Source organism: Pelophylax lessonae (genome assembly GCF_965119305.1).
Source record: "Pelophylax lessonae genome assembly, chromosome: 4".
Taxonomy (NCBI): domain Eukaryota; kingdom Metazoa; phylum Chordata; class Amphibia; order Anura; family Ranidae; genus Pelophylax; species Pelophylax lessonae.
Window position 1 is genome coordinate 666,726,729 of NC_138771.1, and position 14,641 is coordinate 666,741,369.

The 14,641-nt window shown below is 42.4% G+C and overlaps 2 protein-coding genes across 2 annotated transcripts in view; one reads left to right on the plus strand and one right to left on the minus strand.

The window, feature by feature from the left end:
• The window catches only part of LOC309552462 (apoptosis-associated speck-like protein containing a CARD), a gene marked incomplete at its 3' end in the record, with an annotated part of 47,622 nt that extends 39,099 nt beyond the window's left edge, over positions 1-8,523 (minus strand). Inside the window, exon 1 of the mRNA XM_082253433.1 lies at positions 8,434-8,523. The remainder of the gene's footprint in view (positions 1-8,433) is intronic.
• The window catches only part of LOC309554200 (NACHT, LRR and PYD domains-containing protein 12-like), a 612,971-nt gene that overhangs the window by 180,811 nt on the left and 417,519 nt on the right, over positions 1-14,641 (plus strand). The gene's annotated exons all lie outside the window — the stretch shown is intronic.

The window sequence follows — 14,641 nt, forward strand, 5'->3', positions numbered from 1 at the left end:
ATCTGCTATAATCCGGTTATCCTATCTCTTAAGTAAAAAATGGCAACAGGTTATGGGCCCAGGAGAGAGGGAACAAGCCGATGGAACAGGCTGCTTTTCGATGGAGATGAGAAAAATTATGAGCTGTGGGAGACAAAATTCCTAGGCCATCTGCGCTTGATGAATCTTAAAGAAACGATCCTGCAGGAACCACCAGACGGAACAGACCCTGTACAAGACAGGAATAAGAATGAGGAAGCTTATGCTGAGTTAATACAATTCCTGGATGATAAAAGTCTATCTCTTATAATGAGACAAGCAACTGATAATGGAAGAAAAGCGCTGAAAATCCTGAGAGATCATTATTTCCAAAAACACATGACTCACCAGACAGCAGCAGTCTGGGTCATTATATATATCATCTGAAGAGGGCCCTATCCTACATTTGAAAATTTTCCATATCTGAGAGATCATTATGCTGGCCAAGGTAAGCCACGTATCATAAATTTATACACAGAACTAACATCTCTTCAGAAGTCTGAATGTGAAAGTGTCACAGACTATATCATACGCACAGAAACAGCGATTACAGCACTTAGAAATGCAGGAGAGACCCTCAGTGATGGACTATTAGTGGCTATGATTCTTAAAGGCCTGCCTGAATCATTCAAACCATTTGCAATCCACATAACACAAGGTAAAGAAGATATGACGTTTACTGACTTTAAAACCCAGTTAAGGATTTTTGAGGACACTGAAAAATATCACAGCAGCACAAGCACTGATAATGTAATGAAAATCAGCACCCCTGTTGTACCAACAAGGGAGAAAGACATCATTGTCTGCTACAGTTGTCATCAGAAAGGTCACAAAGCTAATGCATGTCCATACAAAATGAATAAGAGGAAGACAAATTGGTGTAATTATTGCAAGAGCTCCACTCACAGTGAGACATTGTGCAGACGAAAGGCACGAGACAATGTAAAGCAGGTAGTGGATGATACAGAACAAACATTTGCTTTTAAAATAAGTGAAGACCAGTTAAACAATCCCAAAACAAAAAGCCTGATGGTAGATACAGGAGCAACATCGCATATTATCACAGACATCAAGAAATTTAAAAGATTTGACACCTCGTTTAAGCCAGAGAAACACTACATGGAGTTGGCAGATGGGAAAAGAACTTCCGGTGTAGCACTCAAGAGAGGCGACGCTGAGGTATACCTAATGGACAGTAAGGGAAGACAAAGGAGGACATTGCTACAGAACGCATTGTTTATCCCCACATATCCACAAGACATTTTCTCTGTTGAAGCAGCAACAAGAAATGGGGCGTCTGTTGAATTCAGACAAGATGACAGTATTCTGATCCATAAGAATGGTACAAAATTTGTTATAAAGAAATACAACAGGCTTTACTATTTGAACACCTATAAGGAATGCGATGACAGTTGTTACGGTTGTTATGATATTCAGACATGGCATGAAATCCTAGGTCATTGTAATTACGATGATATCTTGAAACTACAGAATCTAGTAGATGGAATGAAGATCCAAGGTAAGGTTGATAAGTCCAACCTGAATTGTGAGATTTGTATCCAAGGGAAATTTGCTCAGAGTAGAAACAGGGAGCCTGACACCCGTGCAAAATACCCACTTGAACTAGTACACACAGATTTAACAGGTCCTATAGAGCCAGTTGCAAAGGACGGATTCAAATACGTCATAGGATTCACTGATGATTATTCTGGTGCAGTGTTTGTATACTTTCTGAAAAACAAGAGTGACACAGTTCTAGCCACAGAGAAGTTTATCGCTGATACTGCCCCCTATGGGATCATCAAGAGAATGAGGTCAGACAATGGTACCGAATTCACATCGAATGACTTCCAGTCACTACTCATAAAGAAGAGCATAAGACATGAGACTTCAGCACCTTATTCACCACATCAAAATGGAACAGCTGAAAGAAACTGGAGAACACTGATAGAGATGGCAAGATGTATGCTAATAGAGAGCAAAGTACCAAAAGAGTTATGGACATATGCAGTGATGACAGCAGCTATGATTCGAAATAGATGTTTTAACAATCGTTTGAAGCAAACGCCATACAACATACTGACAGGGAAGAAACCAGACTTATCAAAAATGAAGATTTTTGGGTCAGAATGTTTTGCATACAAACACGATAAGAAAAAGCTGGATCCAAAATGCACAAAAGGAATTTTTGTAGGATATGACAAAAATAGTCCTTCTTACCTAGTGTATTACCCTGAAACTGGCAAAGTCTTCAAGCACAGACTAGTAAAATTCATTGAAAAGGATGTAATCGAGAAACAAACTCAGACTGAGCTGTTGGACAATAATGATGATTTCTATGAGGAAAGGAGTGTAATTCCTGTATCAGGTCCAATGACTAATGAGACCCCAGATTCTTTAGAGAAGATTGTAGAGGACAAAGATGAAGACCATGGTACAAGATACCCTACAAGAAATAGAAAAACTCCTCAGTATTTAAATGACTATGTACTAGAATCTGTTGGTGATGATCAGGTACTAATGAACATAGATTACTGCTATAGAGCACATGATGTACCTCAGACCTTCAGAGAAGCTATGGAAACACCCCAGTCACAAAGTTGGTTAAATGCAATGAAAGATGAGATGGAGTCACTAAAGGAGAATGATACCTTCAAATTGACCACACTACCAGAAGGCAAACATTCAGTGGGGGGTAAATGGGTGTATGCAATAAAAAGCAATGCAGATGGAACTGAAACGTACAAAGCCAGATTTGTGGCAAAAGGCTATAATCAAGTAAAGGGAACCGACTACATGGAAACTTTTTCTCCAACTGCGAATTTTACTTCATTACGCATTTTGATGCAAATGGCAGCACAATATGATTTAATCTTGCATCAAATGGATGTGAAGACAGCTTACTTACATGCCCCAATTGATTGTGATATATATATAGACCAACCAGAAGGTTTTGAGATCAAAGATGACACAAATAAAAAGCTAGTTCTCAAACTAAAAAAAGTCACTGTATGGTCTTAAGCAATCGGGAAGAAACTGGAACAAGATGCTACATGATTATTTATGTTCAAATGCATTTATACAAAATTCTGTAGACCATTGTGTTTATGTCAAACAGAACAGAGATGAACAAGCAATATTACTAATATGGGTGGATGATCTCATCATTGCTGCAAGCAATGAAAAACTACTCAATGATGTGAAGTCAACACTTGCGACAAAATTCAAAATGAAGGATCTTGGAAAACTGAACTATTTTTTGGGCATTGATTTTAGACAGACTAGTGAAACGGTGAAGATGAATCAGAAGAGATACATTTTGAAAATGATAGAAAGATTTGGTATGTCAGATTGTAAACCGAGATCTACTCCTTGTGAACAAAAATTAGATTTCGACGACAAAAGTGAACTTGCAGATGTAAAAAGCTATCGGGAGATAGTAGGCAGTTTGATTTATGTGGCTACGTGTACAAGACCGGATTTGAGTTGGACTATAAGCAAACTGTCACAACACTTTTCACAACCAAGTGTACAACACATGATCACGGCCAAACACGTACTGAGATATTTGAAAGGAACTGTCAATTTTGAACTATGCTACAGAAAATGTAAAGAGAAGTTAAAACTAGAGGCGTATAGTGATGCCAGTTGGGCCTCAGACCAGATTGATAGGAGAAGCACAACAGGATATTGTTTTAGCCTGACTGAAAATGGACCTCTGATTTCTTGGAAATCAAAGAAACAACCAACAATTGCACTATCTTCATGTGAAGCTGAATATATAGCATTAGCTGCAACCACACAGGAGAGTCTATATCTTGCACAACTGCTGAGAGAATTGGACAGTGAATGTCAGTTTGAGCCAGTGAAGATTTTTGAAGACAATCAGAGTGCGATAGCTCTCGCAAAGAACCCAGTTTACCATCAAAGATGCAAACATATTGACATTAAATTCCATTTCCTTAGGTCTATTCTGAGTGAAGGCAAGATAGATCTTGAGTATTGTTCTACGGATAAAATGGTAGCTGATGTTATGACTAAACCAATAACAAAGTTTAAGCTTGATAGGTTTGTGAGTTATATTTTTGGAGTATAGAGAGTAAAATGATGTAACTATACTAAACTATTTTTCATAAGCAGTATAAGAGCAAGTGGGGGTGTTAAGATATATGACATTTTGTTTATATGCCCTTATACAGCTTATCCATTGATCTACAGTGATATGAATATGTTGTCTGTTTGTTAACCAGGAAGTGTTTAAATAAAGTTGCACTCACTAAAAAAAAAAAAAAAAAGACAGAAAAAAGAGGCAGCAGAGACTGCAGTGTGTGTTCCTGAGAAAACTAAAGCATGGTGCCTGTGTGAGTTTGTCCTCCATCAAAGATCTGCTATAATCCGGTTATCCTATCTCTTAAGTAAAAAATGGCAACAATTATACATGTATAGTATGAAAGGATTGGTTTAGTCCACAGAAGACAATGTTTCTCCAGGAATTTTTAATTGAAAATCCATAAAGTAAAAATTACTGACCGAATTAATATGTGTGGACATCTGTGGGAAACACTCCATCACACAAGCTGAGCTTTCAGGAGAAGATCCTTGGATTTTACAAATATTAGAACCCCCGGTGTGAGACGAGATTCAGTATTTCTTTGGAAATGGTTCCATCAAATTGGGTTCCATCTCCCTTCTTCTAATCTGTGAACCAGACCAGCCTTTTTCCACCAGGGTGCCCTAAGGTTTCTTCAGGGGTGCCTTGGTAAAATGCCTAAAAAAATTGCCCAATAATTGTATACAAGCCAGCGTGTGGATGAAGGTCTTCTGTAATGTGATCATTCTTCAATAAAGATTTGGATCTGGGCTGTTCTGTGCAAAAACACTGCATAAAGCAGTTTAGTATAACATATATATATATTTTTTTTAACGTGCCTTTAATATCACTAGGATTAAGAAGACTCTATAAATCACATGAGTATCATCCAGGAACTCTAATGTTTTGTGGAAATCTTTGATCCTCAACTGCAAACCTGCCTGAAGCTCCAGGGACAATATCCCATATGTACGCTAAAGGCCCATACACACGATAAGAAAATCTGAAGGGAAAATTCGTCCGACGACCGATCTGCCGATTTTCGGATTGTTAGTATGGTGCTTTCGACAGCCGACTCCGACTTTTCGGCTGAAAAAATCCTGATGTGCAGACTATAAAATTTTTGTCGTCCGTAATACAACGTCCGATTTTCGTCTCATTAGTACAGATTTCGACTGAAAAAAAACTTAAGAGCAAGACTAGACATGCTCAGAGATGAAAGAACACATAGAAAGCAATCCAACACATGACATCACTTCTGAAGTAGAATTCTGTCCTACGGGAAAATTCCTTTGAAAAAAACCTCTCCACTTTCCACATCAGACTAGCATGCCACAAAAAACGGGCGACAGATCGTTCGATAATCTGATCGTGTGTATGGGGCTTAAGTCTAGTCCCATGACATGAGATCTCATGTCCAGACCCTGGAGACATGTAAGGAATATTCACTCCAACAGAAGCAGCACTTAGCGTGGCCTGTCAGTGCAGGAACAGAGCTTCACAACAGAGAAAAGGAGAGTCTTTCAATGCTTAACTGACTGAATCAATAATCTATGTGTAAGGACATCTGTGGGAAACACTCCATCACACAAGCTGAGTTTTCAGGAGAAGATCCTCAGATTTTACAAATATAAGAACCCCCGGTGTGAGCCAAGATTCCGGATTTCTATGGAAATGGTTCCATCAAATGGGGTTCCATCTCCCTTCTTCTAATCTATGAACCAGACCAGCTTTTTTCCACCAGAGTTCCCAGGCACCCTGGGGTGCCTTAGGGTTTCTTCAGAGGTGCCTTGGCAAAATGCCTAAAAATTGCCCAAAAATTGTATACAGCGTGTGGATGAAGGCTGCCTTTTAGTTACACAAAGTCCCTGGTTTTCATTGTGCACCATTAAAACTATTGATTGACTGATATTGTTTTTTTAACGCCGATACCGATATTTTGGTCATCGGATATCGATATTGGCCAATATTTTCGGACATTAAATTTTTTTTAATGTCTACAGGTACTGTGGTGGAGGGATTTGTGGGTCTAAAATACCTCAAACCCCTCCTCTGCACTTAACCTCTTGCCGACCGCCGCACAACTATTTACGTCGGCGGTCAGCCCCTCACAGGCAAAGCGACGTAGTACTACATCGCTAGCCTATGAGGCTCTAGGGGGCGAGCGCGCGCCGCCGGAGGCGCACTCCTGCCCCCGCTCATTCACGGAACCCCCCGCGCGTGTGAGTGGAGGACCCGAAGTCCGACGCTCACTCGCGATCGTCTGGTAAAGCGGGAGAAAGGCAGGCGGCTGATGTAAACAAAGCCGCCTGTCATTCTCCCCTGTGTAAGTGCAGAGATCATACGATCCTGCTATGCAGGATCGTATTTCTCTGTAGTTACACAAACAGCCACATCCAATAACAGTTAAAAACACGCCCCTAGGGACACACTTAACCCCTCCTTCTCAAATAAAGTTAACCCCTTTTATGCCAGTGTCATTTTTGCAGTAACAGTGCATATGTATAGCACTGATTACTGTAGAAATGTCACTGGTACCCCCAAAAGTGTCAAAAATATCAGTCAAGGGTCCGATCTGTCCGCCGCAATGTCGCAGTACCGCAAAAAAAATCGCAGATCGCTGCCATTACTCGTTAAAAAAAGAAACAATAAAAATGACAAAAATCTTTCCCTTAGTTAGTAAATGCAATAACTTTTGCGCAAACCAATCAAAATACTCTTTTTGCGATTTTTTTTACCAAAAATATGTAGCAGAAAACAAATTGGCCTAAAATGTTAAAAAATTTTGATTTTTACATTTTTTGGGGGGAATTTCATATAAAAAAATGTGAAAAATATTGTTATTTTTGCAAAATTGTTGTTTTTTTTTTGTTTATAGCGCATGTTCAAAAAATCGCACAGGTGATCAAATACCACCAAAAGAAAGCTCTGTTTGTGGGAAAAAAAGGACGCCAAATTCATTTAGGTACAGAGTTGCACAACCGCGCAATTGTCCGTTAAAGTCACGCAGTCCCGAATCGCAAAATAGGCCCTGGTCTGGAAGGGGGTAAAATCTTCCGGGGCTTAAGTGGTTAAAAGCATTCAAAATGCCAAGTTTGGCTGTTTTGAATGCTGTAAGTTTTTTTAATTCTGCGCCGCCAGTACTCGGAAGTGATGTCATGTCATGATATCACTTCCGGGTACTGCGGGGCGCCGAATTAAAAAAAATGGAGACCCGGTCAGAGCCGAATGCAGTGTCTTCCCTGCGGCGGCCCTGCAGGTAGGATGCCGGGTCTCCCGGTGGGACGTGATCCGCGGAAGGTGGCGGGAGGGGGGACGTCCCCTCCCGCTCCTTGGAATGACAGCCAAGCGGCTTCTCAGCCACATCGGTTGTCATTACAAGACAGCCAACCATCGGCTATGGACTCCGGTACCTGGGTGATGCCTCTAGCTGCAGGCATCACTCCGGTACAAGCACTTTCCTGAAATATCGGCAATATCGGTAGATCCAAATGCCGATTCCAATATATCGGGGAAAGTGCATATCAGCCACCGATATATCGGGGAAAGTGCATATCAGCCACCGATATATTGGGGAAAGTGCATATCGGACACCGATATATCGGGGAAAGTGCATATCGGACACCGATATATTGGGGAAAGTGCATATCGGACACCGATATATCGGGGAAAGTGCATATCGGACACCGATATATTGGGGAAAGTGCATATCGGACACCCATATATCGGGGAAAGTGCACATCAGCCACCGATATATTGGGGAAAGTGCATATCAGCCACCGATATATCGGGGAAAGTGCATATCGGACACCGATATATCGGGGAAAGTGCATATCGGACACCGATATATCGGTGTTGCCGATAATCGGTCGATCACTACTTCTAGCTGCTGCCTTCCTAACGACCATTGGCATCATCAGTTGATAAGGAGGATGTCAGTCATCTGCATAATACTTGTTTGACCCTCTCCATCCATGTTGGGATCACATTAGCTGAGTGATGGAGAAAAACTGAGGGAGAAGAGAAACATTGGAATACTAGTCAGTACCAGTTTGCATAAGTGTGATTGCTTTGGAAGAATAAATCACCTCTAACATTGGGTGTCCTACTTGGTCTTGTGGATGTTACTGCATTATGCAAAACTATTAGAATAGCTTTTATATTTTACAATGGGGTGCCTCAAGACCGTCCATCATTTTTTTCAGGCTGCCTCAAGACTGTCCCTAATTTCTAAAGGGTGACTGAAAACAAGGTTGAGAAACACTGACCCAGACTATGCAGATATATGAAAGAATTATAAAATACCCCCAATACCCAATACTCACCCAACTCCTAATACTCTTCCCTTCTACACGAGAGCTGGATGGAGGTGTTTATGGGTGCGGAATAGATCAGCTTCTCCATGGTATAAGGAGGCGCAATGAATGCACGTTTATTGTAAAGGAAATGAAATCAAATTACATTTCCCGTTCAGGAAATTTTGCAATCACCAACCGAGTCCTTTTCACTGTCAGCAATGTTTATCCAGAGACCGAATTCCCCTCCCCCCTTTATAGACTATTCATATTCACAGAATTACTATTTCCTCATATTTCCTCTTTTCTATGTAGCACAGACCGCAGACCGGGCTGACTGTTTGTACGTTCCATTCCCTGATAGGAACACAGCAGCCAGGCACACGGTAATTCACAAGTCAGAAAACAGGCTGTGAATGTCTTTTTGGGGTTTATTTGCTGGATTCGTTTGAATGGGGTGAGGGTGAGCCACAGGATACTCCAAAATCAACTCTCAGAATATGCAGCAGAGGAAGCTAAAGCTGATCTGCTCCTTCAGGGTGTAACCACAAACCACACCTCCCAACTTCTTGAGATGGGAACGAGGGACACCTTTTAGCAAAAGTATGTAGCATAGGACACACCCCCTGTCACGCCCCCTTAAAAAGAGAATTCATTAAAATAAAAAGATTAGTTAAACCAACAAGTGCTTTTTTTTACCACTATTATTCCTTTATACTGGTTTTTGACATTTACAAATGCAGCCATTTAGAAATTGGAGGAAAAGGTTTAGCACTGGGAGATAAAAGTGCATTTTATATACAACTATATAGATCAGACCAACATGAGGGACAAATGAGGAGGAAAGAGGGACAGAGGGACTTTGTTCCAAATCTGGGACAGTCCCTCCAAATCCGGGACAGTCCCTCCAAATCCGGGACAGTCCCTCCAAATCAGGGACAGTTGGGAGCTATGGTGTAACCACCCTCTTGAATGTGAAGTTTAAATGAACTTCAATGCGGAAATAGGGACAGAGGGACTTTGTTCTAAATCCGGGACAGTCCCTCCAAATCCGGGACAGTCCCTCCAAATCTGGGACAGTTGGGAGCTATGGTGTAAACACCCTCTTGAATGTGAAGGTTAAATGAACTTCAATGTGCAAAGAGGGACAGAGGGACTTTGTTCCAAATCAGGGACAGTCCCTCCAAATCAGGGACAGTCCCTCCAAATCCGGGACAGTCCCTCCAAATCCGGGACAGTTGGGAGCTATGGTGTAACCACCCTCTTGAATGTGAAGTTTAAATGAACTTCAATGATGAAAGAGGGACAGAGGGACTTTGTTCCAAATCAGGGAAAGTCCCTCCAAATCAGGGAAGTCCCTCCAAATAAGGGACAGTCCTTCCAAATCCAGAACTTTCCCTCTTGAATGTGAAGTTTAAATGAACTTCAATGATGAAAGAGGGACAGAGGGACTTTGTTCCAAATCAGGGAAAGTCCCTCCAAATCTGGGACAGTCCCTCAAAATCTGGGACAGTCCCTCCAAATCTGGGACAGTTGGGAGCTATGGTGTAACCGCCCTCTTGAATGTGAAGGTTAAATGAACTTCAATGCGGAAAGAGGGACAGACGGACTTTGTTCCAAATCAGGGAAAGTCCCTCCAAATAAGGGACAGTCCCTCCAAATAAAGGACAGTCCCTCCAAATCCAGGGACAGTCCCTCCAAATCTGGGACAGTTGGGAGCTATGGTGTAACCGCCCTCTTGAATGTGAAGGTTAAATGAACTTCAATGTGCAAAGAGGGACAGAGGGACTTTGTTCCAAATCAGGGACAGTCCCTCCAACCCCAGGACAGTCCCTCCAAATCAGGGACAGTCCCTCCAAACCCGGGACACAGTCCCTCCAAATCTGGGACAGTTGGGAGCTATGGTGTAACCACCCTCTTGAATGTGAAGGTTAAATGAACTTCAATGCGGAAAGAGGGACAGAGGGACTTTGTTCCAAATCAGGGAAAGTCCCTCCAAATCAGGGACAGTCCCTCCAAATCCGAGACAGTCCCTCCAAATCCGGGACAGTTGGGAGCTATGGTGTAACCACCCTCTTGAATGTGAAGGTTAAATGAACTTCAATGCGGAAAGAGGGACAGAGGGACTTTGTTCCAAATCAGGGAAAGTCCCTCCAAATCCGGGACAGTCCCTCCAAATCCGGGACAGTTGGGAGCTATGGTGTAACCACCCTCTTGAATGTGAAGTTTAAATGAACTTCAATGCGGAAAGAGGGACAGAGGGACTTTGTTCCAAATCAGGGAAAGTCCCTCCAAATCAGGGACAGTCCTTCCAAATAAGGAACAGTCCTTCCAAATCCAGGACAGTCCCTCCAAATCTGGGACAGTCCCTCCAAATCTGGGACAGTTGGGAGCTAGGGTGTAACCGCCCTCTTGAATGTGAAGGTTAAATGAACTTCAATGCGGAAAGAGGGACAGAGGGACTTTGTTCCAAATCAGGGAAAGTCCCTCCAAATCAGGGACAGTCCCTCCAAATAAGGGACAGTCCCTCCAAATTCAGGACAGTCCCTCCAAATCCAGGGACAGTCCCTACAAATCTGGGACAGTTGGGAGCTATGGTGTAACCACCCTCTTGAATGTGAAGGTTAAATGAACTTCAATGCGGAAAGAGGGACAGACGGACTTTGTTTCAAATCAGGGAAAGTCCCTCCAAATAAGTGACAGTCCCTCCAAATCCAGGACAGTCCCTCCAAATCTGGGACAGTTGGGAGCTATGGTGTAACCACCCTCTTGAATGTGAAGGTTAAATGAACTTCAGTGCGGAAAGAGGGACTGATGGACTTTGTTCCAAATCAGAGAAAGTCCCTCCAAATCCAGGGACAGTCCCCCCAAATCCAGGACAGTCCCTCCAACCCCGGGACAGTCCCTTTAAATCAGCAACAGTCCCTCCAAATCCGGGAAAGTCCCTCCAAATCCAGGACAGTTGGTAGCTATGGTGTAACCATCCTCTTGAATGTGAAGGTTAAATTAACTTTAATGCGGGAAGAGGGACAAAGGGACTTTGTTCCAAATCAGGGACAGTCCCTCCATATCTGGGACAGTCCCTCCAAATCCGGTACAGTTCCTCCAAATCCAGGACAGTCCCTCCAAATCCAGGACAGTTGGTAGCTATGGTGTAACCATCCTCTTGAATGTGAAGGTTAAATGAACTTTAATGCGGAAAGAGGGACAAAGGGACTTTGTTCCAAATCAGGGACAGTCCCTCCAAATCTGGGACAGTCCCTCCAAATCCGTGACAGTCCCTCCAAATCCAGGACAGTCCCTCCAAATCCGGGACAGTTGGGAGCTATGGTGTAACCACCCTCTTGAATGCAAAGGATGCAGGAACTCCTCAATGGGAGAATGGTCCCGAGAAAACTGTAGTGAGCTCTCCCAAAGGTGGCAAAGACAGTCTCTAGGTTCCTTAGCCACTTCTGGACTGGAAGGTTTTACCCCCTTAATGACTATTACCATTGTTTGCGATATGGCACTGCGTTACATTAACCACTTGCCAACCAGTCATCGCACATATATTGCGGCAGGTGGGCTCTACGGCGAGGATATACGGCAACATTCTTGGGTGGGAAGTAGTTAAAGTAACATAGTGCTGTATCACAAGAAATGGCCTGTTCATGGGGGGGGGGGGGTAAAACCTGTGTGGTTAACTGACAAATTGTGCGGTCGTGCGACACTTTAGCCAAATACAATTGATGTCCTTTTTTCCCCACAAATAGAGCTTTCTTTTGGTGGCTCCCCCTCTGGCCAATCAGCGTGTGCGCCCCCACTGGCCATTGTGCGAAATGATGTACAGGTGTGTTGTTTCGTGCAATAGAGCCGACCTGCCACAGTACAAGTGCGGCGGCTGGTTGGCAAGTGGTTAAAGTGATAATAAAGGCAAAAATGTAACAAAATAACAAACATGTTATACTGACCTGCTCTGTGTAACGGTTTTGCACAGAGCAGCCCAGATTCTCCGCTTCTCAAGTCCCTTGCTGGTGCTCCTGGCTCCTCCCTCCCCCAGAGAAACCTGATCAGCACTCAGTGATCACTAAAATTCAATCATGGCCAGCTTTCAAAGGTTTAATACATCTATAAAATGTATCAAAAAGGTTAAAAGAAAATTATGTGTTACACATCTAATAAATTGGTATTCTAATTTATTATTTTTTAAGTGACCTTTGACTGAAATCTCTGTATTACTTTGTTGTTACAGTATGGCTGTCCTCCTTCTCTTTCAAATGCCACAAAACTCTCTTCTAATTGTACACGTGACACACGGATCTCTACCGCAATGAGCATTGAACACTAGGGATGGGCCGAACACCCCCCCTGTTGGGTTCGCAGCAGAACTCCCAAAGAGGGGAAAGGTGAACCCATTGAAGTCTATGGGAGTCGAACAGGAAAAATCAAAAGTTCCCATTTTGAAGGCGTATATGGAAGTAATTGCCCATAAAAGGGGGCATGGGGGTCCAGGTACTGCCCTGGGGGATATGGATCAATTAAAAAAAAAGAAATTGTAAAAACAATTGTTTTTTTTTCAGGAGCAGTGATTTTAATGATTCTTAAAGTGCAACAATAAAAATAAAAAATTCCTTTAAATAAAGGGGGGGTTCCGTAACCTCTTGCCGACCACCCGCCACAAATATATTGCGGCAGGCTGGCTCAACTGCATGAAGCTGATTCACGGGGGCCCACGGCCGCAATTGCTGCCTGGCACCCGCGATTGCTTCCCGTGAAGAGAGAACGGCGGTCTGCTGTTGTAAACACAGCAGATCGTTCTTCCCTCTGGAATGATCACAGAGCGCCTGTGATCCTCCTATTGAGGGAACATAGGTCACTGTGTTGACTGCACAAGCCCCTCCCCATCACAGTTAGAAAACACCCCCTAGGCTCACATTTAACCCTTTGATTGCCCCTGGGTTAACCCCTTCCCTGCCAGTGTCATTAGTACAGTAATAGTGTATCGTTTTGGCACTGATTATTGTAGTAATGTCACTGGTCCCCCCAAAAATGTCAGTTAGGGGTCCGATCTGTCCGCCGCACTGTCGCAGTCCCGCTAAAAATCGCAGATCGCCACCATTACTAGTAAATAAATAAATAAATAAATAAATAAATAAATAAAAATGACATAAATCTTCCCCCTAGTTTGTTAGACGCGATACCTTTTGCACAAACCAATCAAAATACGCTTATTGGGATTTCTTTTTTTTTTCAACCAAAAATATGTAGCAGAAAACAAATTGGCCAAAAATGATGAAAAAAGTAGATTTTTACATCTTTTTTTTTATTGGGAATGTTATATAGCAAAATATAAATAAATTTCAAAAAAATTTCCGCGCTAATGTGATGAGTGAAAGAATGATAAATGTCAGCAGCCAACACAGAATCAACCAACAATGACTCAAATTAATAATAAAACATAAAAGTGTAGCGCTAAAAGTATAAATGAATCACAACAAATGATATATAGTGTCCAAATGAATGAAAAACGAATAATCACAATGATGTGGATATAAGAAAAAGGTAAAAACAAGTGTAGTGTCCAAATAAATAAATCCCAAAGATTGATGTGAAGTCAAATCATGAATCCGCATGCACAATAATCCAAGGAGGGGAGGATTTTTCCCGTGACACCAAGGGTATGTGAAGGAAAAAGGAACACCTCTGTGATGGGGTAAGTAAGGCAGCTTACCAGATTTCTATGGCTGCTCAACTTAATGAGTCAGCCTCTCCCAGCTATTAATCAAGACCACTGAAGATCTGATGTTGCGTGGATACTTATTCACTTCAAATGGACCTCTCAATATGCGTGAAGGGATCGGTACAGGGTAAACACTCCTCAATATTTTTCATCAGTCATAAATGAATATGTAAGGAAAAAGAAAGCGAAGCCCATAGCGTGATCCCGTTTAAAAATTACAATCTTGTTTATTAAAAAATGGTACTCACAATGTAACATGAATAGACAGGCTTGTCAAATGGTTGTACAAGGGATGGAAGTGTGGCGTCCCGCAGACTGTCCCAAACAACAAAAATGGTGGAGGCCGGCGAAGATTTCAAGGGGCGTGTGGAAGTTGCGTCTGGAGTCGCCAACGTTTCGTCTCAATAGACTTCGTCTGGGCGTGACCCCAGACGCAACTCACACGCCTAAGTACCTCTGTTATCCGAACATCCCAAGATCATCTTTAGGGGTGTGCCTTCCTTGAGACACAAAATTGCC